Genomic DNA, 21645 nt, shown 5'->3' on the forward strand with positions numbered 1-21645 from the left:
TATTACCAGCGAGGAGAACGGAAGTCTCGCATAGAAGAAACTTACTGCGCTGTAGACGGCAACTACCTTTGCACGCTCTTACCCCGGATACGCTGCGTCGCGACAAAAGAACAAGGATTGCGAGAGAGTCTAAGAGAGAATAGTGAATAAACATCGTAAATCATATGCGAAAAGCGACTTTTCGAGTTTGCACTTCTTGATTTAAGAGATACCTATTTGTGTAATTCGTATAAATTGTATAATCTTTTTTTGTTTGATTTTATAAATTCCATTTTACCGCGTATAGATTCTCAAAGCACATTTCTCCGCTCTCTGTTCTTCCGCGCTCTGACGTAATTTGTCTTACTGTGATTATATCTCGCGTACTGTTGGCGTAATCTAGGTTACTTTGACTTATTCTGGATGAATCTGGCGTAACCTAGATCAGTTTAAATTGGATACGTATTATCTATTATCGACCTGATTCTACATAATACGCTCCATTCGTTTTTTATATAGATGTTTTTACCTTTTTTGGAAAAATCAATCATTAGTGACTTGAATAATGAATCTAACGTACTGTAAAATGCTATTCTTTAAAGACAAATAATGATAAAAAATGAAAAGACTACAAACGATTTTCAATATTTAATAAACGTTTCAGTTACGATTTCAAGCTTGATAAAAAATACAGAAAAAAAAGAAAATTTCAGATTGCATGGAAGTTTTAACATAAAAGATTACAAAAACTGAAACAAATAAGGCTATATCGCAATTTTATTTTTATAATATTAAATTATATAATATTAAATTTTATTAAATTTTATGAAAATCGCGAGTCTCCGAATAAACATCTTCATGCCTTTGAGGTAGGGATGCGCTAACTATTCTACTTGCTGCGCCCAAGTATTTCGATTCCTAGTTACAACTTCATTCCTCATAATAATGACATTTGAATTCTGAATATAATTATATAACTTCCCCCATCTATCTGCGAGCTACTACGATCGGGACGACCGAGATTCGCAGCCGCAGACTCGATCTAATTTCGCAGACAATACTATTCGACTCTGTGTAACGTGCTTATCGAATCGCGACTTTTCCACGTGTCTAAGTTATGACGCGGTGTGTCCTTATTGCGGTCGTCGAAGGAAATGTACGTGATAGAACACGTATCAGAGGGCTTATATTCCTCCCGGTTGGCGGATACGGAGTGCCGCACGCGAGAACACTAATCCTAGAATACACGTGTCACCGTTGTCTGTCACTTACGGAAAACGCACACGCAAGCGGACGGTATTTGAAAATGCGAGAGGAGCACGCGATAGAGCACGTTTTCTGTATGGCGGGGTTGCTCTAAGTAACATTTCTCCCGAAACTGTCTGGTACCTCTACAAAATTTGCCAACGCAGTGGCAAACTTCTGCCATAATGGACGGCGTTGCAATTTCTCACGACTATTGCCACGAAAGCGGATTAATTTACGTTCCTCGCACTCATTCGTTCCATTTGAGCGAATTATCAACTGGAGAACGAAAATTCCCATCACAGTGCAATTATCCTCTTTTTTTTTCTCTCTTTCTCTCTCTTTCTCTCTCTCTTTTTCAAAGTCCATGAAGCTGGTGCGTACTGCACTCGGTCACTCGTTCACCGAATTAACGCTCCATTATGTAAAGCGGCGAATTTCCGCCCACGGTTGGTATACGGCGTTTGCAATTACGCAAAGTACACCGCATATCAACTAGATATTTCTTGCCATTATAAAACGCCATTTCGGATGTTGGCACGTTTATTCTGAAATACAGATTTTTAAATTTGCATGGGCGTGCATGCAAAGCGTGCGGGAGTGGGAAGCGAGAAACTCGCTATTTAAGTGTAACCTATTTTCCAGCACGCACACAATCAACGAATAATATATTAAGAGCCGGCAAGTATTTCGCTAGAACTCGATTATGAGGGCGGCAAAAAAATCTGTTTTTCTCATTTATTATATATCGCGCAGCGGCGCTGCAGCGATAAACGTACATGTGCAGGCGTACACAACAAAAATTCCAATTAAATTCTATTTAATATTAAAAAGAAATGTTTATACGTGACTATATACTTTCAATTAACAGCGCAATATCTGAATGAAAGTTTGTGAACTATAAAAGGTTTGGACGATATTGTCCCACCGTAATTACTCTGGGCAAAAATAAAAACAGCGGGGAATTGCCGATGCTGTTCCATTAATAGAGAGTGAATATATATTGCGTCACGAGTAAGAAACTTGGATGCTCTTTATTACGAAAACGTTAGGCTATGGGGCGACGGATAGGTAATTAAGGAAACCGTTAACTGCGAAATCCGATTTATCTGCGACGATTGGCTTCGAAGTTTCTCAGCGAGGCAAATGTTCGCGGAGTTTCAATCAGCCCTTCTCGGAACAGGTACTTTGCAGTCGTTACCCTAAGACGTTCAGAATGCGATTATAACAAATTCTTGGCTAAAAGTCGCCGAAGTACCCAAATCCGCTTTCGATGATAATAGCTGAAAGAAAATGGGGAGGGAAGAGGAAGGAATGGGGAGGAAGGAAAAAGGCGGCTTTTTACACCGCAGTACGCTGTAGTAGTACTGCTTCACACAGTAGCTTGTATTTCAAAGGCGTTGGGATTGCGATTTGCATGTAAAACGGAATGTTCTTCCTCTCGTATTTACGAGAGGATGATACTTCAATATTCCTTGTCGAGATATTCGATATTTTGCTAATATCCGTGCTTTCCGACGATTATGAAAGCTTTGTGCGGGAAAGCTTGAAGATAAGACCGCAATGATATTATAATTAGTATGTATTTCGCGTACATTTATTTAAATAAATGCAAGACAGTGCTATTGTGTGTGTGTGTGTGTGTGTGTGTGATTATCGTAGCATCGCGGATAAGTTTTTAAATAATATTTTTTTCAATTCTTCTTTTATTTTGTTTATTAAAATATTTCTTTGTTTTATATTTGCAGGTGAATATTGGGCCATGATTGAACGGAGCTGTGAACAGGTATGTGAAAATTTTGTTTGAATTCTTCAAAATATCTTAAAAACATACCGACGTGTAAAATACATGAAATGTAAAATATTAGTTGTTGCATACTATATTATTGTTATATAGTAATATTTGAGGCACTGTGACAATATGCCGCACGCATGTTGTTTACTTTTCCATTTCCGTTGAAAAAATTGAAATGCAATTCTCTTTTATGACGTTATATGCTCGCATTGCCGTCAATGTAAACCGCTCAACGTGACGGGCACCATTTGTCCTGGTGGAATATTTCCGTTCTTTGGCAAAATGTAATTTCCTTGCGGCGAATGCTACGCGCTTTAGAAAAAAGAAATATCGAATGTGAATAATTCAAATGTCATTTCTCAGTCGGATTTGTCGGTTCGGTGCCCGCCAGACAATATATCCGATAAAGTGCCGAAAGCAATCGCCGTCAACGATTCGGCGTTAAAAAAAGCTTATTTATGGCACATCCATCAATATCCGGCCTAACTTTGATTGTCATCCCGGCACCCTTATATTGTCACAGTCTCCTGTCGTGACTCGCGACGATGATCTATCTACCTTCCGGATTGTTAGCTAGTTAACTAGAAACTTCCTCTTCTTTTCGCGGAAATATTTCCATTTTGTGCCAAGAGATACATTCTGTCTATCCTGCAAAATTATTCCTTGCAATACGTTTTGATGGTACCGCGCATCAACAAAACAACCATGTGCTAGTGATTTAATTAAATTGTCTGTTTTCCGGCTGCATGTAATTGAAATGTAACTTTTAGAACGTCAATGTGCAATGTACATTGTATATTTGTGTACGTAGAAATATATTCTCCACGGCAGTGAGAGAAAATATCGTTGAAACGAGCGGCTACATTTGTACAGAATAACTATTAGCTCGCGCTTCGACGCTCCTTTTATTTTATGATTTTGTTTATATTTGAAATTTGTATTTCTAAATAGTCATAACGATTTAATATTAAAATCACGGCTTAATATTAAAAATATAAGCAATCAAACGTTCTGCCATAGCATTGTTTCTCATTGAAACATTTTTACAATTTTGATTATATATTTTAATTGAAGGTAAACAAACTCTACATTACATGCTTCGAAATTTTTCTATTATACTCGCATGATTATACTCGCAATCGATAAAACGAGCTTGTAAATTGAGCCGAAATTTTCGGTCTGGATTCATTAATCAATAAATGGTCAAATATCTCGTTATTGCTGTGAATAGAGCACATTGGAATTAAATTACCTATATGATCGCATATCGATTAACAAATCAAAAGCGGGTTATAAATCCATGTTGGCGTGCGCAAGAGTGCTGTTATATGGAAAAGCTCATTTATATCATAATTGCAATACCGCAATCGTAATAATGACTCGAAAATATTCATTTTTTGAGATACAATACAATTAACAGTGCACAAGATTTTCACATCACTTTGTGCATATTTCACGTTACATAAAATACCGTAAATAAAATCATATAAGTTTTCGCTATTGTTAACACTTTTTGCTCGGTTTTGTGTTTTCCTTATTTTCCGCGAATGCTGGAATATACAAGAAATGCAAGAACTCCGCGCGAAATCTATTTATGCGAAGGGGGATATCTATGAATATTTTCCGCACACGAAAAACCGCATTGTCCCGCTGGTGGCCCGAAGGAGCCTGCCCGCACGCTAATGGCAGCGATTATCGTGAAAGCGTTGGCTTGGCTGTTACGTTTCTTGCTGGAAAGAGTTGTTGTTAATACTTTGGCCGATCCCGCGATGATAACCCAATTTGCCGTCCGGTACGCGGCGAATACGGCTTCGCTTCGTAAAGACTTGCTTGGCGGTAAACAATGTCGAAAGCTGTTTTCGCGGGGTCAAGAAGGGTCGGCGAGCGTCAGCTCGCTAGGCACGCGCTCGAGAAAGTCACGTTTTTGCACACGAGTGGAGTGTGACACACACGCACGTTCGCGCATACACACACATAGTTGCTATAAAAAGCTCGTTACAGCGCCACTTGTTGTCACAACCTCCCCGAACTCTTTCGACGGCTCTATTATAACGAAAAGTTCATCTCGCGGACACTTCTTTTCGCTCGTGAGGCTGAAGAGAATACCGTCGAGGGGGTCGATGGCTGGCGGCGGCTTTTGTCCTCGGCGGGAGACGTAAAATTGCGTCCCTCCGTTCGATATACATTCGCTGAGGCATGGAATCTGCCGGGTAGCCCCTACTGTGCGACAAAGATAAGCCGAGAACTTTGCAAACACCAGCGAGTCAATAGGATGTATTCTCTCTTTTGCACTATTTTATCTCCTTTCTCTTCATTGCGTATAAGTTTTTTTTTTTTTTAACAATGATTACTTCACAATTTATAACTCGGCGAGGCAAAAACGTTAAGATTAATCGTCACGATCGGTACGTATGCTGGCGTAGGCGACATTGTTAAAGAATAAAAGCCAGCCACGGTCGAAAAAAAGACGAACGATACGAGGTGCTGTATGACGTCGGCCCAATTATAGCCAGATTGCTATCGCGTTTTTTGAAATCGACACTTTGCGCAACGCCCATCGTGATGGAACCTCCAACGTCCCCATACTCGCCTGTTTTTTTTTTTTTTTTTATTTTTTATCATCCACTTTGTCGGCCCGCGTAGATAGGCAGCCTCTGGTATTGAATTCTGGAGATGCGAAATGCCGCTGAAACGATTGCACCCGCCGCGGTGCGTTCCATTTCGCGTGAATATCGAATAGCAGACAGTGAGAGCAGTCGACTTCTCGATCGCGAGTTATTGTCTGCTACGAACGCCTTTTGCGTCTCATCGAAATTTCTTCCCGGACCTTCTATCTACGTCTTCGTAATGCGAATCGCGTTTAGACTCGCGTCGACGACGGTATTATATGTTGTTCGATCAGCGCGCTGCTTATTCCGACTGTCATGAGTAAATAGACAATAGAAAAATGCATTTGTTCGTGATCGTGACACATTACTTATTTATGTCATAAATAATAAGGCACTTTCGTATTGACAAACTTGTCACTCAATTCTGTTGGTTAAACTAAACGTTACCAGCGATAAGCACACGCGCGAAACAATGAAATAGAGTTAACCAACAACTGTTAGCTATATTAAGGAGTGTTTGACAGAATACATACCTGGTCCAATAAAGTTGTAAATTTAGATCGAAATTCTTTTGTCGACCAATTTTGGTTGGCAACCACAGTGCAAATAACTCGCACGCTAGTATCAACCGCGAAACATCCTGAACCACCTTTTGTTTAACGGTAATATTCCGATCAATTTTAATCAATAAAATTGACGATGATGAAAAGTGTCAATATATATATTTTTACATGATTTTCGCACGCATTATTTTTCGCGATGTGCGCACAATGAGACATCTTTTGTTCTAATCATATTTAAAAGCTGAAAAATTGAAATATCGCGGCGTTGGAACATTAATGTTGCAGTGTTTCGCTCGATATTTTACTCATGGGCAAATCTCATTATCGTCAGTACGGCGACGCGTACGTACGTACGCGACAGCGTGCAAAACAACGTTTCGCATTCCGCATGTAATAATTCTCTCATAAAAAGCGATTTCAGCGGCATAGACGTATAAACTTGGCTCGCGTGCCCTGCATTATTAATACGCTCTGGATGTAACATCAACTGACAAAATCACGCACAAAATGCAAATTAGGTATTACTCATTCCGTGGCATGTAAATCCATAAACAGTGGCGTGTTGCGGAATCGGAGGGAACGAGCGACAAAACGAGGGCGAAGAAAAAAGGACGAATGTAGGGTGCGATCCGCAAAAAAGGAATGCATGAAATTTATTAACATTCACCCAGATAGGCGCTGAGGTGTTATCGAATTTGTCACAAATGTACCACTTTTTATTCGTGACTCGTGACCTCGTCAAAGGAGTCTGGCCGAAGAGGGATCGGCCGGATCGGATTATTTCTTTTCTTTTTCATAGCGCGAGCCTCTTTCGCGCGCGGCGGCATATATTGCCGCCGTATAATATCTTTTGACCAGAGATTACGTAACTATGATCGATCGACTGCGTCCTTACCGCCTTCCGCAAGGTGGAAAAGAAGTATCGCGTGCCTTCAGGAGCCAATATTTCAGGAACGGGCTGTAATTCAAAGGCTGTTGGCAACGGCAATGTACGTTAAGCGACATGTTTTAAGAGTCTCCGGATATTTCTCAATCTATTCGCAAGATTTATCTCAAAGTTTTTCCCCCGAAATTTAACATTGAACTTACAACCGCCGCGGTTGTTAATATTGAGAGCATGTGAATCGTATATATTTTATTGCAGCGGGAGCATCTTCGTCGTGAAATATTTACAGATTCTCGAATGCTCCCTTTTATCTTTTTCGCGTATCTGCGTTTTTTTTTATATCACTATACTTATTTCGCATTACGAACGCGTATCGTTAAATCTTTCTGGTTTACTGCGACGTGAGATAGTCCGCGCGGGTGCTAAACAAAAATTGTGTCATCTTGTGAGATGGAGAAAATACTCCCTTGCTGCCGCAGCAACTGAGCTAAGACGGCCGGGTACATCTACAAGAATTGCGGTGCTTTACTTCAACAGACCGCACCGCGCACTTTTGAACAACGCGCTGCAGAAGTGACCTGAAAATGTGTGCGAAAATACGTCCTGCGTAAAGTAAAGACAGAAATTTATATTTACACAGGTTTTATAACATGCCGGCGGGAAGCAGCGTTAGTCGAATAACAATGGCTAGCTCGCTAACAGCGGCTTAAAAGACTCACGTCGACGTCGTCTTAACACGCTCGTACTAACCCGTAAAAATACGACGTTTCCGCTGCGAACCTACAGCAGCGCGCAACGCAACACTTTTGGTTCAGCGGTATGCATCGCGGGCGTACGATGGCAATAATCGTATTTAGAGTTACGATAAGAAGTAGCGAACTCGCATCCGTAGGCCCTCACATTTTTTTGCGCGCATTCACTTGAGCCGATATTTTGCGGCGATTTTGTGATGCCTCGCTTTTTGAATATCGTGAATATCGTGTTCGTCAAAGGAACATTTCGCGGATTTTGCATATGGATATAGCATTCGGCGCAGCGCACGTTACAGCCGAATATTATTGGGATCGCGAACCTGAAATAACTGCGACCGGTATGTGCCGTTAATATGCGATGCTTCGTAATCTGTTCGTATACTGAATATTAGTGATTCAAGCGCGGGAGATTTTTCAAAAATGTTGGATATTTTCTGTACACGATTTTTAACGTGAAGTCTTTTTCCAGAAGGTATTTCGCAAACATCCCAATATTTTTCCGAATAGCGATGCAGACACATAACAGTCTTTTATGATATATTACGTACGTTCGACTCCGACGTATCTCAATTCCCATCTTGCACCATATCTCTTGCGCAATGCGTTTTCGATCTTTGATCACATCGATGTAACACCAGCAAAATATATTCGTCGGTTCGCCACACGTTCCACCTGTCCGGGCGCGTCCGATCGAAAACTGTAAAAGAATATTGCTAGTGCTCGCGTTCTGAAAATCCCATTTCCAAGCAACGCCGGCGAAAAGGATATTTGCAATCACGGCAGTCCGTTCGCGAACCGGGCGCGATTGATCCTGTGCTAAATGTGGCGCGGCTTGCGCAGCTGAAAACTTTCTGCGGGCCGTCCATCTCGCGTTTCGTTATCCGACGACTGCCGGGACGTGCGCAAGACCAACGCAGTGTCGACATTAATCCACGTCTGACCTATCGGGTATGCGAAATCCAACAAGGATATGGCATCCGAGGGTCTTACTGGGTCTTCAACGTGTGCAAACATCAGTATATCATATCTGGCAACTCACTATGTCATGCAGGACTGAGATGTCTTGTACCGAAAACTTGAGTCCCCCCAAGTCTAACGCGTCGTATTCGTCGATAACGCAGCCCTCAATTTTATGGCTTATTCGAATTTATATCTCGTCGCAAAAGTTATGCAGCTCCTTTCTGTGTATACTGATATATATATATATTTTCGAAAATTTGGATGAAACGTACTGGGCAGAATATTTGCGTTGAAATGTATAGCAAATTGTTAGACTAGAATTCTTCGCACGAATAATCCTATGTACTTTAGTCGTTTATGTTTCGCAAGAATAATATTACAGTTATTATACTGTGCTCGTTATGTTAATCCCACAAATGTTGACTTTATTTTGCTATCTGTAATATACGAGGATCCGTTAATTACATGGCATATATTGAACATTGTGCAACAATTGGGTCATCAATATTGACATCTAGAATTTTCCGCGATACTATAAATTCACCGTTCACCGCCAATATTCATAAAATAATCAAAAATTACAACGTCATATTCCCATTTTCTAGAAAATACATTTGCAGTGCATTACATGATTACGCAAATAAGCATAGATCTGTGTTGGTAGATAGCGATTATTTACCGATGCGTATTTACCTCACCAACAAACACTCTATCACAAATGCATTGCATGAAGCATCGAAATATCGAAATTGTAGTAAAAGGAGAGTAATGACAGGCAGAAAGATCACTAACGCATTCAGGCGATTTACGGCGAGCTGTAAAGAAGATTAAAAAAGATTAAGTGAAACGGTTAAATCCAACGAAATCGCCTTAAAACTCGCAAGTGACAGTCGTAATGCTTAATAGCGTAAAAGGGTAATGCACGAGAGTGGCCGGAGCGCTAATCGATAAATTCCAGATCAGGAAACGGATCGTTTCAGGATGTAAAAAACAAAAAAAAAACGGGGAACATCTGCCGCGGGCATTATATAGCAACGAGCCGGACTCGTCAACGCGATTCCCGTCGTCATTCTGTCGCGTGCACCGGAAAATAACGGGTCCGGTACCGCGCGTGCGAAACGTCCTCCATCGGGTATATTTTATTTTTATTCGACGAGCAAACCGTCGAGCCCTACCGTTTCGTCGTCGTCCTTCCAAACGAGTCGGATATTTATTTTTATAATGTAATAAAAGAGCGCACTCGGAGAGTTACATATAGAACTGCCTCGTAAATCGATAATCACGCTCGAAAGTGGAAAGATCGGTGGAACAACGGCGGAAGAGGAAAAGAGGGAACGTCGTAGCCGGCGAATTCTCCGCGTGGCGACACGGCGCGCATTGCGTAGGCGCATTATCGTAAAGACACCACAGTCGTTCGGACAAACATGACTACGCATCGTGAGGGGGAAACTGACAATGAGATGCAGGCTAACGTGAATCGTGTACAACGCTTGCAAAAGGCAGAGAAGAAGAAGTGGAGGGAGAGGCTCGCTCTTCCTTCTGCGATCGGAAGTGCAGTACCTTTAAGGCCGGACGAGGGGTCGCTCGGATTATCGATTAAACGACAGGATGTCGTCCTCGTATGTATACCTCGTGTATGTACGACGACGCACCAATGGCGTCCATCCCGAGAATAAATATTGAGCAACCACACGGGGAGTCTCGTAGGGCGCGACTTACCTTTCGTCTCTACGCTCTCTTCTCTTCTCCTCAATACGTCCTCCTTCGACGCGTTAACCCCTTCGTATCATCGCGATGGAAATATTTTCGCGTCGTTTCTACAAAATGTGCAAAGCGAACATTTCAGAGTCACTCAGTACGATGACATAAATTATTTAGCATCACCCGCGAAGTGAAAATACGAATCGTCTCACGTAGAATTTCAATTTATGGAAATTTTAGATCTTTCTCTCAATAGACGAGGAATCGAATTTGAAAGAGGTTAGCGTAAGAAAAGGTTAAGCATCGTCAAATACAGCCGAAGAATTGCATGAAATCAGGTTTCTTGAGAAGTACATTTTTTTTACGATTATTTCAACAATTTAATTATACTTTCGTTAATATCATTATAGTGAAAGCCACATCGCCGTGCCGTGACATGAGACAATACTTTACGCTTTCCACTTCTTTCTCGTTACGTCGCGAACCGTTGCGAGACTTTACGTCGCGTCTTGGTTGACCGCTCGTACGATGCATCTTTCTCGATGGAAAAAAAAAAAAGTGGTCGTTATCGAAGAAAGCGCAGAGCCGATTCATTGACCTCGGGATCTTCTGGGATAGTAAGTACAAGAACATTTACTGCGGTTCTCAACTTTTTTGTTTCTAACTTCTTCCAAGACGATCTACGATTGCCTTAATCGTAAATATATCATGAAAGCCATCTTTAGTTTCAGTTTTGTCGTAGATATTTTTATTTATTTTGAGCCTGAGAGTTTCACATTGTAGATCTTTAATTAAATTGTATTTTTGCGTTTTATCTGGCGCTTTTTTTTATCTTTATTAATGTTTATCCGTCAGAAAAATAATATTCCACGTTGGACATATGCATGAAATGTGCTCATGCGATCGTTTGATTTCACCATTTATTATTATCGCGTGCGCTCTAAAGTGTTAAATATTATTACGCATTCCATTATATTAGCATTACAAAAGCTTTATAAAAAAAGCATTAAAAAATTTATTAAATATCTTCCTTTTTTTTAAATATTTGCAATTCCTGTACGCAAAAAATGCACGTTTGTTGAATTGAAGAAAAGAGGTGCGAAAACCGCTTATCTAACGGGCATTGCACATTCAAAAACATACAAAAAAAAAAGGTGTCAAAACCGTCAGTTTCTTTACTTACACTGTGCTCTTTTCAATGGCATTCTGACTTAATCCTGACTTTTCCAATTATATGTAACTCATTGTTCTCGCGGGTCGTCAATGGTATAATTCGAGCTGCAGTGAGAACCCGAACAAACGGGGAAGATAAACGACTCGATGTACTATAAAAGAATCGACAGCCGCGCGGTCGATGCCGAAAACCCGAGAGAGAATCGTAACGGTGGATGAGTAAAGAAGTGGAAAAGAAAGTAGAAGGACCGAAGGAGAGAAAGGAAAGAGAACGCGATTCCGGACCACGCATTGTGAAATGCATCGAAGCGCATTCAGACGAGTCGATACTGGCGCGTATCGATTTCGCGCTGGCTTATCTCGTCGATAACGGAATCCAGATCTGCCAGTCCGGAACTTTCTGTACTTGTTCGCGCCATGTGTGAGGGGGGAGATAGAAAAAAAAGCCGTGACCTAGTGCACCATATGCGCGCACCTGGCGAAATATTTCGCCGTTTCGGCGCGATGAAAATCGCGAAATAGAGGGACAGACGGATCCTACGCCGTTGACGAGTGACACTGGTTTTGATCGATCACTATGTCGTACGATTGGCGCAACAGGCAATTAATAATTCATCGCTTTTCCTGCAGATACGGATATCGTTCGTTTCACTGTCCGGAATTCTTTGACAGCATTGCTGCGATTGTTAGCAGCCTCGCGTTTCAGTTATTCAGGCATATGATTTTATCTTTAATGAACTGCATTAATTGTAATTTCTGATAAATGTTATTATGATTAGCAGTATTAAATTTTTGCTCTATTTATAATACCGTGCGAATATTTTTACTTTTTATTTTAGCGAATAATTTTACTTTTTCTATTAAATATTTACAGTTCTAGTATTTATTTCAGAATCTGAGAAAAAATACGATAATTCTATCTTCTGCAAAACTCTATATAAAATACTTTAATACTCTTAATGATATATTTCTTAATTAGATAAAATAATTAAAGAGATCAAATAAGAAAAAGAAATTTTTTTTATTTCTTTATTTATTACTCATTAGGTTTCTCCCTTCATTGGGATTATGCACTAAATATAAGAAAAAGTAAAGCCTTTAAACATTTATTTCGAAAGTTTTAAAAAAAGTTACGTGTCTAATAGCATAACAATACCAGCATGAATGTCTGGGCGGGGCGGAAGTGATTGTAGGATACGTGAAATGATTTTATTTGAGTCTCCAATCCATATAAAAGAGCTCGAGTCCTCTAGCGGCCACTGACCTGCATAGACAGGACGCGGTCCAGTCTTCTTATCAATTGTGTCATTATAAAGTTAACGATCTTGTTCGTAACAACGGCCGACCCGTTTTGAGAGACTCTATAATCTCGCAGGGTCTTTGTCCGAGCGTAGTCGCTTGTGACGTTCGATTTCCCGAGGGCCGGAAGTCACTATTGCTATTCAAAGACCTTCCCCCGGGCGCGGTGCTCCAAGGTGTAATCAATTTTAAATTGTCCGTAATCAGTGGTGCCCTTCACGAAGTTAAAGTTTACTCTCATTCACGAAAATGGGGTTCAAGTTTCTCGAAGAAAATCATTTGCGACTTTTCGTATAACAGTGTTTGGGGATAAACGCGCGTTTATTCGTTACTGTTATTATCGTAGTTGCTGTTATTCGAAAATCTTCGCGAAATTCTTAATGCACTCTTCAGCGTTTTCCTCGAGCGATAAAGCTGAATTTTCTCGCTTTCTCCGGCCGGTTACTGTGAAATGTAGTATCACTGTTTCTCATTTCGAGGTCAAACTAGCCGTACTACCTAAATATAACCGATACCGTAGTATCGCGGCTTAAATAAATATTGAAGAAATCGGTTTGCGCGCATTCAACTGGATGCAAAATCTTTCCCCCGGGATTTGCAAAATCTTTTCCGGAGATTGTAGCTACAACCGTTCTACAATAATAGGTCTCGTAAAAACGAAAACTCAGTTTTACAGTTACGAGCGTGAGACACACTTCTCTCGTGCGCGCAGGCACGAAGCAAGGCAAACTGTTTTCGAAACTAAACAACAGTTCGAACCCGCGAGATACAGCTTCTGCGTTTCGCAAAAATCCTCACGATTAATTTGTACGCTTTGCTTTTCCGATCATCGCCAACTACCGACGGCGCGTCAATAATTGCTCGGCAGTTTTGTAATAACAGCGATCACTGAACTTTCCACATAGAATGTAGATTTTATCGTCCCGGTAAGAATCGATTTCAATCGCCTCTCGAATATAAGAGCCCCGGGAAGAATCTTCACGAACCAAGATAGGCGATATTGAACCCTCAATGGAAATATTCCCTCATAATAATCAGTTATGATGAACTGCGAGCGAAGCATCTCGGATGATATATATTCTCGCTGTGATAATCGTCGTTTCACGCTGATAATTCTTAACGTGATTAAAGTCCACAGAATTTTTTCCACTTTTGTGGCGCAATAATTATTCGACGGACATTACAAAGCAAATTGCACGAAATAAATAGCCGCGAAATATCTTTTTAAAAAATTTTTCATCTATTTTATGAAAAATTATAAAAGGGCATCCATCAACAGCGCATAAAGAGCGAAGGTCAAAAGCTGAGGAATAAAACGTAGGACACTCGGAAAGAGACACCATTAATATGAAATTGCACGAAGAGAGATTATTCATCTAGTTTCTTAATATTAATAAACATCTCTTCTCTCCTCGCTCACTTCATTCTTTGTTCTTCAGCTTGATCCTTTAAACTTTATCCTTTATCCGTTAACGAACTTTTGACACACATCGCGCCGATCCGCCTAGAAAATCCGAGAATAAAGAACGAGCAGCGAATTTCATTCCGCCGGATTTCTCGTTTCTCCAGTCGGTACGAGAGCCTTGCACTTGGGAATTTCAACAATCTGCTCTGCGCATCTTCCCGAGCGTCGCGACGAGATGTCTATTTGACGTTTTCGCCATGCATCCGTAAATTACATTTTGCTATGGCACTGTGGCGCGATTATGCGCACGTGGCTTGGCGTTACAACGGCATATTCGGCTACTGTTATGCCACTCCTCGAGGAATCGAGTACATCCGTCGGCGACGCCGTCGTATCGCGCCCCTGCTTACGTTTGCCTGCGTGCCTCGCGTTCACTGAGGACGCGCGTCAGAATAGCGCGTAGCATTCCACGGATGTATGCGATAGAGTAGACATGTCACCTGGCATGAGAGACGTCGAAACTGTTCTTCCTCTACGCGTCGACTGGCTCTATCTGTAAAGGATCGTTAGGATCCATTTTTCGTTCTTATCAGCAAAACGTTTTCGACGGCGAGCTGAGAAGACAAACGGACCGATCTTCGGAACTCATAACGCGAAAGGCGAATTTATACTCCGAGAAGATTCGTTTTGATCTCCTTGACGAGTGAGATTCGGATCTTTAATCTGAATTTACGAGCGCGCAGCGACTGATGGAAGTCGACGACCGTGTCTATATTGAATCTACGAAGCTACGACGAAACTTGGGAGAGTACGATGCTAGAAGCACGGATAAAAAGATGCTTTGGTACTAAGAAGACTAGAATAGCGAGAGATATCTATTTTGCATGCTCGAACTTGCGATCTAAAAAAAGTTGTTTCGACTTGTTAATAGCGCGACGACAACTCATTAAAACATGTTGCAGACGCGAACAGCACAAAGTGACAATGCCAAAGTCGGATTTGATTCACTAACCTATTTTGTTGTTATTTCCACAACTTTGTAAAAGAATCCAGTAAAAAATCCAGTTTTCAGTATTCGAAGATATAATAAGATATCAGCTTATAATAATTGATCGTTTCTATTTCAGTGTGATGTTCGTGCGCGAAAAAAATACTTTTATATATTTTTAGACACGTCAGACACTATTTTTATCGCGTTATTTGAAGTTCCAACAACATCGATCCATATAGCATGGCGATGGTCCTAAGTTGTAAGTATCTTGCAAGAGAACGTAGCCGCCGATATACTTTGTCGAATTAAATATTTAAGCGGTTGGAGTGCTGAATGTCTGAGCACCGCACCTTTTTGTAGGGTAAAAATGTACGCTCGCACGGACTGCGAACCCGCGGAGTGTCGCATAGCATTTTAACTCGGCCAACGTATAATAAATATATGTTACGACGACTGATAAACGAGAAGATGGAGAGCAAGCTTTCTATTTCAACGCGATTGAACAGCTCTGGTAAATCCCTTCCGTATGTGCTAAGATTTCGATACGCAACGAGAGGGAGTCTTCCGCGGTTGAGGGAAACGAAAGGGAAAGATGAAAATGCAGACATCACTTCGTATTGCACAGATTCGCGTTTACATATCTCAATTGCATTTTATTTGCTTTGATAACACGACTGTGAAGTCGTACTCGTCACGTCAAACTCGTTGATTGCGCGCAAGCGAATCTTTGGCAAGCAATCGTTTGTAAATAATTGCAGAATCTTTATTTGCCGTAAAATATTAATGCAGATGTTAAATATTATCGTAGCGTCTTAAAAGCGCCCGGGTGCTCGTTAGGCAAATTCATGGGTTAACGTTCGCCAGTCTCCTCACCTTGCCTACCGTTTTCCACTTTGATCTCAAATTATTTGCGTCTCCAGCGTGTGCCAATATGCGAACGCATGCCTATGTAGTTGAATGTGTGTGTATGTATGTGTAGGCATGCATACATATTTGAAAGTCCGGAAGATTACAGGATTCTCGGAATTAGACGCCACCGGCGCAGGATGCGCGGCGATGTACTGCAGCAGCCTCTCTGACTTTGCGTACTGCATACTCAATCGAGCGGCAAGGAGAGTTACGGGGCCCCCAGGAAAGCCTCCGAATAGAGAAAAGAAATGACGAGGGAGAGAAGAGCCCGCGGGAATGCGAGTCCGCGAGATTCCCTCTGCATACAAGCACGCCGAGTATTATCCTCAAATCTTATCCGCTCGAGTGTAAGCGAGTGCTACAGCCACGATAAAGTGCTGTCCCGTGCGCCACGCATTACTCTTAACATTATGAATTTATTCATATTCGCGCGCGTGCGTGAGCGCAAGTATAACACACACACACAGAGACACAGACACACACAATACACACTCGGCGGTTTCTGCTGGGAAATGCGACCGACTGATCCGCGTGCGGTATCAATCACGAGGCACATTTGCAATTGAAATTATTCGCCCGGCACGATCGCTCGCAATCCTCGGCAAAAACTCGAATTTCGAGCGGTCATCGCGCGCCGATAAAAATTAAATAGTTCCGTGTCGACGTGGCGCGAAGCGATCTCGTCAGAATACAAAACGAGCGCAAAACGTGAATTCCGTTTGTTTTTCGGCGGGACAAATAATTTTGCCGAGAGACACGGTCGTCGGACGCGACCCAGTTTAGCAGCCGAAGACTTATCCGAGAGCGTGCTAAGGCGAATATATATTTGGGGCAACTACCTAAATTCGGGAGTTGCAAATTCGGCAAACAGTTCCTCCTTACGTATCTGTGGGCAATTTTTCTCCATCGTGCTTATCCGCAGATTTATAAAGCAAACGGTGCACTTGCGCGCATCTGGTAGCTGTGAGATTTCGCGAGATTTTGCCCCGCGAGCGTCTGAGGCGACATATGGCTTCTGTAATTTTCGTATAACTTATCTTATTTCGGACGAGCTTCTACCACGTCTGACCAGCGATATTCCAAAACTGAATTTTTGCACGGATTCTCCACTCTCGTGTTCGATCCGCGGCGATCTCGTTTTCGCGCGATAAGTTATGAATGCAATATCATGAATAATATTCGTTGCGGGTCTGAAACAGTAGAAGGTCTCGAGAAGTCGAATGCCTTTGCTGGCACGCAAATCGTATTTCAACGAATTTATACGTGTTCTTTTGACTTTTCCAGAAACTCGTGACGCGTTCGTATGTGGGCTGTGATTAAATCAATAAAGCCCGCGCTATTCGACATAAAATAAAATGTATTAAAACGCTTTAAAAAAAAATTTGAATAATTCATATAAAATTCGTGTGTCCATAAAGAGAACATGGCCTGAAAATTTAAAATTCCGCCGATAAAATTGCATTCGATGACTCGACGGCAATTACAGCACGCCGGCTCTCCGATAATTTCCAGTTCAGCGAAAACACCACCGGTCGACCGAGGGTTGTGTTAAAACGAAACGCGCTCGAAAGGAATATCTACTTATCGTTTAACTGGAACGGGGAGACCTGCGGCCGACAGTGACGAATTTCGTCGTCGAATATTAATCCCCTTCGACTTATCGGCCCGGCTGTTTTCAGCAGCGGAGTCGGGCAACCTCGTTACCTCTGAAATATCGATACCAGACGCACGCGGCCGCCAACCGCGATCGAGGCTTTTCCCGTAAGAAAAAAAATAAGGGATAAAGAAAAAAAGAAGGAACGCCGCGGAAAAGACGCGCGCGGCAAGCGTGCGCATTAATGGATGCCCCGAAGCGTCGCGACGTCTCATGCCTGCGGCGAACATGTCGCGGGTGAATAATAGCTCGGCTACTTAATCGACTACTCGCTCATTTTTCGTTTCGTTATTCATGCACAACGGTTTGCTGAGAATAGCGCCTGGTTTACATCCTTCGAGGGGGAGGGGAGTTGAACCAGCCACGCTTTTAAATACCTGTCGATCGTGCCTTGCAGCGTATATGACTAACAAGTGACGTTTACCATATTTACCATATTTCATAAAGCGACACATTTTGTATCCTGTGATGTTTTTCATGAATAATAACCTTTGTGCCAAAAAGCGATCGAACTCCTTGGGGACATCATAAATTTAACGTATGATGGATCTCTCCCATGAAACACCAAGGGAGAATGCGAAAAAGCTCTATCAAGTATCGAAAAAGAAATCGAATCGGCTCCGCGGCGCAGGACGTATCTGGCGTGCCTGTCGAAAGCTTAATTGATCGTCCGCGAAGAGCAAGACCGCCGATTCTTCGTGTTAGGCGATTGCCTGCCTGCATGCTTGCTGCTTACCCGTCTACCGTCCGACTTGCGGCGGCTTCGTCACGCTTTAACGCGGACGGAATTATTCATGTCACGTAGCTCGCGCTTTATACGGTATTGACTGCATGGTCTCTCGCCACATTGAATAAAAAAGAAAAACGAAAAATATACGATCGTGTCGAAAAAAAAGAAACGAAAAAATACGATATAAGCGCGAAGTCGTGTCTTCAAGTTCGCTAGAGTGCTATAAACCCACCGCAGAATTTGAAGTGTCACGTTACATTGTATACTGCGAAAGCGAAAAAGAGGAAAAAAAAAAGAATCAGAGAAAATAATAGATTAGAAATGAAGATTAAATCGTACCGTTGACGCGATTAACAAAATTTGGCTGCAGTTTTGACAAGCGATATAAAGATACATAGTTGTTCAAATGAATAACAATTTATGAAGCGCAAATATCGATACGAGCTCGTTATATGATATGTATTCGCCGAAATCCGTTGTTTAATCGTCGCGTTATTTATTGCGAACAGCGGATCCGATGATCATGTTGTCATAGCGACAAATCGCTCGCCCCGATAGCCTTGAAATCGCCGATTTATGCCAGATATTTCATGTCGAATCGCCTCGAACAATCGCGCCGTGTTTCGAACGATTGTTTCAACGTCGATTTTTTTTATCTACGCATTTTGATGAATCTCACTCGTCGCTCGCATTGCGACCTGGGAGACGCATTAGCCGACGTCCGCAATGAGTTATTTAATGTTAGGTATTGTAACGCTAATGCTGAACGCTACGGCACGTAGCGCGAGGCACAATAGCTTCCCTCGGGAACGAGATTGTTCGCGCTGACTATGAAAACGGGTTACACGTTATATTTCGAAACTCGGAAACTCGCGTAGCACATCCTCTGTGTACGTCAACTAATTGCGACATATCTAGATATGCAAGACGTGCCAAAATCATCGCATTCTCGTTCGCGATTATTCAAGATATTCGAGATAAATATAGCGATGTCGGCGAACAGCTTTTCTTTTTATTTGCAAATAATTAAAAATTAATGAGTTTTGTGGAATCGAGTCTCGGGAGTATTGTTGGATAACAAACTTTCTCCTGCAATTAATCTAAAGCAAACTTTAGCTTGATGAAAATTCATTATTTCTATTTAATAAAAACTTAATTATCACACTTTATAGTCGAAAACTTTCGGCGCAGATGATGCGTGTACGAATTTTTATTTCGGCAAAGCCGCTTCTATATCTGTCAGAGAATTTGAAGCTAGTAGAAAGAGGACGACCTTCTCCGGGCAGTTTCTGTAAGTACAGTGAACAAGCAATACAACAAAGTTTCCAGGGATGAACTCGAGAGTGTGAGAGATTCCGGAACGAAATACCGTCGTGCGCTGTCACGTTGACTCCTTCAATCTCTTCTGTTCGCCTAACACACGACGTTCTTGTCGTCTTATCGAATGACATACCGATAATGTCCGGCGATAAGAGCATTGTCAGATGAAACTACGACAAAATAATTGAAAAAAAAAAAAATATTACTCATATCTTTTACGTGAAAGATTAATAGTGTTTTATTTTGCAGATGCGCAATGCTCTCGTTAATAGTGTAGCATCAATTAAATATATTATAAGCAGATTGATATAATTATGCGGATTTTGTCTTTGAGGATAATATTCTTGATAGTACAATTGCACATAATCGATATGATTCATAATAAACGAATCGGATTTAATAACCGTTTCATAATCAACGATTTCCACAACGCCACCGACGAATTGTGTATCCTTGCAAAAAGTACAAAGCAGTCGCTATTACGTATCAAATGAAATGGACAAGTGTAGAGACAATTAATCACCGTATCGCAAACATGCGAAAAACCGATTTTATCTCACTTGTAAAAGCGATTTTCGTGCGTTTGCAATGCAGTAATTACTGTAACTACACTCGCCCATATGGCTATCGATGCGCATTTATTTGCCCGTTTTTTGACTCGTTTTCTGACGCAGTAATTAACCGGTTAAATTTAGGGAGTCATCGATAAAAATAGTACGTACAATTTATCACGTTGTAACGATGTTCGACGGGTCAGAAAGTGTTTTTTTGATCAATTCCTGTAATATATATTTTTATATGAATCGAGAACTGCAACGCCCTTCCCGAGATTCCTCCCGTTACACAGAAATTGCTGTTGACTTCGCGTTCTCTCATGTGCTCGGGCATTTTTCCGCTGCAATAATGTCTGCCGCATCCCCGACTATAACACCTCATAAGAAACGTTACGCAATCCCCGCCAGCATTTAATTCCACCGCGACCTTCCGCTTTCCGTGTCTCTTAAAACTTTGGTTTTAATTAAAGTTTGTTCTATCTGTTACTCGCTTGTTTGAACTATTGCGGACTTATTTTCATTTCCGTACCGTCGTCGCCCGCTTGACTTTTCTTCCAACACGCGCATCTTCTTTCTGTCGCGCATATGTCAGTTTTAACTCTTCTCGTGTTTTTTTTTTCCCCTTCGAAACATTGAAGAGAAAATACAATATTGTTGTTTATAAAATGTATTATAATTTGCGTACTCGTCAGCGAGAAATTATAATTTTTATCAGGCGTGCTTTGTCACATCGGCTGTCTGATTGATATCAATTTCGTTCGATGCAATCATCAATCAGCAGTCCATCGATGCGCAAGTCACATCAATATATTTCTCAATATTTACCAAAAACATTTCCATCATACATGTTTCTGTCATGGCTCGAGCTATTATTCGCGGCTGTATTTACTCGCGCAATTTTACGTTGAACAATGTGTTACAATTAACGCCATTGATTTTGATTCAACAGTGACTTTTTGTAAAGATCATACGTGCGATGTTACAGAAACAGAAAATTGCGAAATCATAAAATGAGCACATCCGGCGGGTATAGATGTGAAATCGGAAACGTATCTTCAAAGTAAAAACAAAACACCGAGCAGGCAGAGAACTGCGTCACATACGCAGTTTGCGTTGACAC

The 21645-nt window shown here is 41.4% G+C and overlaps 1 protein-coding gene across 8 annotated transcripts in view; it reads left to right on the forward strand.

Annotated features, from left to right (window-relative positions):
* LOC105668370 (uncharacterized) overlaps window positions 1-21645 on the forward strand; it is a 195090-nt gene that overhangs the window by 109185 nt on the left and 64260 nt on the right. For 6 of the 8 annotated variants that reach the window (XM_067359234.1, XM_067359233.1, XM_012360714.2 and 3 more), the window contains one exon: window positions 2973-3010. The exons of the other annotated variants lie outside the window; for them this stretch is intronic. The gene's annotated coding sequence lies outside the window, so the exon portion shown is untranslated. The remainder of the gene's footprint in view (window positions 1-2972; window positions 3011-21645) is intronic. 8 annotated transcript variants of the gene reach the window in all.

This window comes from Linepithema humile, chromosome 7, assembly GCF_040581485.1.
Source record: "Linepithema humile isolate Giens D197 chromosome 7, Lhum_UNIL_v1.0, whole genome shotgun sequence".
In the NCBI taxonomy this organism is placed as follows: Eukaryota; Metazoa; Arthropoda; class Insecta; order Hymenoptera; family Formicidae; genus Linepithema; species Linepithema humile.